At 36.5% G+C, this 4,304-nt stretch overlaps 1 non-coding gene across 1 annotated transcript; it reads right to left on the bottom strand.

The window, feature by feature from the left end:
• Window positions 1-2,795: 2,795 nt before the first annotated feature.
• Window positions 2,796-2,902, bottom strand: LOC150004577 (U6 spliceosomal RNA). The gene has a single exon (XR_016512483.1). It is a non-coding gene; the product is annotated as a U6 spliceosomal RNA (small nuclear RNA).
• Between the last annotated feature and the right edge of the window lie 1,402 nt (window positions 2,903-4,304).

Below are 4,304 nucleotides of genomic sequence, written 5' to 3'. Positions count from 1 at the left end.
CTTTGTTGAAGATTTTAGCATCTATATTCATCAAAGATATTGGTCTGAAATTTTCTTTCTTTGTTGTGTCTTGACCTGGTTTTCGAATTAGGATAATATTTGCCTCATTAAAGAGAGTTTGGGAGTCTTCCCTTATCTTGAATTTTTTGTAGTAGTTTGACAAGGATAGGTGTTAGTTCTTCTTTGAGTGTTTGGCAAAATTTGCCTGTGAAGCCATCTGGTCCCAGGCTTTTGTGTGCCAGGAATTTTTTGATCACTGCTTCAATTTCACTAGTTTTTATTTGTCTGTTCAGGTTTTCTGTTTCTTCTTATATCAGTTTTGGAAGATTTTACATTTCTAGAAATTTATTCATTTCACCCAGGTTGTCCAGTTTCTTGGCATATCATCCTTTCTGTTTCTGTGGTATCAGTTGCTACTTCTTCTCTTTTGTTTCCAATTTTATTTATTTGGGTCCTCTCTCTTTTTTTCTTGATGAGTCTAGTTAAAGGCTTGTCAATATTGTGTATCTTTTCAAAGAACAAGCTCCTGAATTTATTGATCCTTTGGGTTGTTTTCTTTAGTCTCTATGCCATTTAATTCTGGTCTGATCTTTATTATTTTCTTCTTTCTACTTGTTCTGAGCTTTGTTTGTTGTTCCTCTAGAGCTTTGAGATGTAGGGTTAGGTTGTTTTTTTTGAGATTTTTCTATCCTTTTTAGGTAGGCCTGTATTGCTATAAACTACCCTCTCAGGACTACCTTCCCTGTGCCCCATTCATTTTGGGTTGTTGTTCATTTTCATTTGTTTGCAGGTAATTTTTTTATTCCTTTCTTGATCTTATTGTTATCCAATTCATTATTCAGTCTCCATGTATTTGAATGTTTTTGAGTTTTTTCCTTGAGGTTGGTTTCTAGTTTCAAGCCATTGTGTTCCACAAAGATGCTTGATGTGATTTCAATTTTCTTAAATTCGTTAAGGCTTTTTTATGTGTCATACCATGTGGTCTCTCTTTGAAAATGATCTATGTGCATTTGAAAACAATGTATGTTTTGCTTCTGTGGGGTGAAATGTTCTGTAAATATCAATTAAGTCTATTTGATCTAGAGTGTCATTCAATGCACAATATCCTTGTTGATTCTTTGTTTGGAAGATCTATCCTTTGTTGACAGTATTGCTGTCAATCTCTTTCTTAAAGTCCTCCAAGATTTTCCTTTTATATTTAGGTGCTCCTATGTTGAGTACATATATGTTTACCAGGATTATATCTTCTTGTTGGATTACTCCCTTAAGTATTATGTAGTGACATTCTTTGTCTTTTGTTATGGCCTTTGTTTTGAAGTCTATTTAGTCTGATATAAGTATTGATACCCCAGCTTTTTCTTAATGTCTATTTGCTTGCAATATTTTTTTCCATCCCTTGTATATATATTTTGTTCTGAGGTGGGTCTCTTATAGACAGCATATGTGTGGATTGTGTTTTCTAATCCATTAAGCTACCCTATGTCTTTTGATTGGAGCATTTAATACATTTACATTTAAGGTTATTATTGATATGTACTCATTCATTGCCATTTTTTCCCTTTGTATCTATCCCTTGTTCCATCTCTCTTTCTCTCTCTCCCCCCTCTCCCTCCCCCTCTCCCTCTTCTTCTCCCTCTCCCTCCCCCTCTCATATATATATATTCTTCTTAAAGCAGTCCCTTTAGCATGTCTTGCAATGTTGGTTTGGTAGAGATGTACTCTTTTAGCCTTTTTTTTTTTTTTTTTTTGTCTGGGAAGCTCTTTAGTTTGCCTTCCATTTTAAATGAGTACCTTGATGGATGGAGTAGTCTTGGTTGCAGGTCTTTGCTTTTCATTACTTAGAATATTCCCGGCCAGTCTCTTCTGGCTTGTAGTGTTTCTGTTGAAAAATCAGCTAACAACCTTATCAGAGCTCCCTTGTATGTTATTAGTGTTGCTCCCTTGCTGCCTTTAAGATTCTCTTTTTGTTTTTAAATTTTGCCATCTTAATTGTGATGTATTGGAGTCAGCCTTTTCAGCTTTATCTTGATTGGGACCCTCTATGCTTCCTGAACTTGCCTGGCTTTTTTTTTTCACCAAGTTAGGGAAGTTTTCTGTCATTTTTTCAAACAGGTTTTCTTTCTTTCTTTCTTTCTTTCTTTCTTTCTTTCTTTCTTTCTTTCGTTCTTTCTTTCTTTCTTTCTTTCTTTCTTTCTTTCTTTCTTTCTTTCTTTCTTTCTTTCTTTCTTCCTTCCTTCCTTCCTTCCTTCCTTCCTTCCTTCCTCCCTTTCTTTCTTTCTTTCTTTCTTTCTTTCTTTCTTTCTTTCTTTTTTTTAGAGAAAGGGGAAGGGAGAGAGAAAGAGAGGGAAGTAAACATCAGTTGGTTGCCTCTTGCATGCCCCCAACTAGGAACCTTGCCAGCAACCCAGGCATATGCCCTGACTGGGAATCGAACCAGTGACCTTTGGATCACAGGCCAGCACTCAATCCACTGAGCCATACCAGCCAGGGCTCAAACAGGTTTTCTATCCCTTGCTTCTTTTCTGTTACTTCTGATATCCTTATGATGCAGATATTTTTATGTTTCATTTTGTCCTGCAGCTCCCTTAGACTATCTTTGTTCTTTTTGAGTCTTTTTTCATTTTGTTGTTCTATTTTTTTTTCTACCTTGCCTTCCAACTCACTAATTCAAACTTCTGCTTCATCTAGTCTGCTTTAATTCCTTCTAGTGTAGTTTTCATTTCAGATATTATATTCTCCATTTCTACCTGGTTATTATTCATAGTGTCTATGTCCTTTTTCATGCTAATGTAGTAAAAAATATGGAATACTTAATGAATTTGCACATCGTCCTTGTGCAGGAGCCATGCTAATCTTCTCTGCATCATTCCCATTTTAGTATATGTGCTTCTGAAGTGAGTAGTGGAGTGCTCCTTTGAACAACAATGAAATGCTGGGTAAATAAGGGGATGGAGTGTGCTCTTTGGTGGGGGGGTCACCAACAAGTAGCTTATAATATAAGGGTACAGAATTCAGTTCCAGAAATGATCATTATTGTGTTGTCATTCATGGTGCTAATATACAGAATGTCGCAAAAAATGTATTCACAATTTTAATGATTATGAAGTCTGTATTTATTAGCATACAGTTTTCTTTCAATGTTCACAATAAACTACATGAGTGTACTTTTTTATACTTAATGCCTGCTTTCAAACTTATGACCATTCTGGTTTAGATATTGCTGGCAACGCAAAGCAACGGAATCAAAAACATCAAGAATCATTTCATTTGGTGTTTGGACACATCCTCTTTCAATGGCTACTCGTAATTCATCAATGGTTTCAGGTTTTTTAGTATAAATGTTATTCTTGAGAAATCCCCAAAGGAAAAAGTCTAGTGCTGTGAGGTCTGGTGAACGCTGTGGGGTCTGGTGAATGTGCAGGGTAATCTACAAGACCTCGTCACCCGATCCATCTGTTTGGCAGCTTCTCATTAAGATAGGCCCTTGAATCACGATGGTAAAGTGGAGGTGCTCCATCTTGTTGGAAATAAAAGTCCTCATCATGAAAATCTTCATGAATATGTGGCATGGCTGATTCCTGCGGTAAATTCAAGTAAGTGGCACCAGTTACAGTACCTGCAAAAAAGAAAGGGCCAATTAATGCATGCGCGGATAAGCCGCACCACGCCATCAGTCCTGTCTTTGCACTTCTACCGTGTTTTCATACTTCCAGTAGCACTTGAAAATAAATTTTCTTTGTTCCAAACTTTAGCTGGTTTCAGCCATTATTTCTCAATGGTTAAATCTAAAACAAAGAAGAATTCAGCAAGTTACCTGCTATTAAAGTATGGATACATTTTTTTTCTGCTACACCCCATATTTTGATGCTAAATACATGAGATACTGTGATAAGCAGTGAGCCATGGATGGATAACCATAGACATGGGGTTCTAATCCTAGCCAGGCTCCTAAGTTCTTTCCAATACCAGGGCTACATATTTTGGTTGTATTTGTTCACAGGAAGAAAGAGCTATTAATTATTTCATTAATTCATAGCATGCAAAGATGCAAAACTTAGCTTCTGCATCTGAAGGAAGAAAACAGAAAAGTTGTCACCAAATTTACTACCTGCTGGAGGTAGAAGTAAAGTAAGAAAGTCATTCAGTAATATACCTTCACTTTCTAGAAGTTTCCAGACGTAAGAGTACACAACTGCAACTCTCCCCCCTGTAGTCATCAAAAAGCTAAATTACACACATGGGACTGGGGAGGGGATATAAGTTACCATCTAAGATAAATTGAGGTCCCACTGGGAGTTGCCTGG

Source organism: Furipterus horrens, unplaced genomic scaffold (assembly GCF_987537825.1).
Source record: "Furipterus horrens unplaced genomic scaffold, mFurHor1.1.pri manual_scaffold_7, whole genome shotgun sequence".
Lineage (NCBI taxonomy): Eukaryota > Metazoa > Chordata > Mammalia > Chiroptera > Furipteridae > Furipterus > Furipterus horrens.
This window is presented reverse-complemented; position numbering and strand designations above follow the sequence as displayed.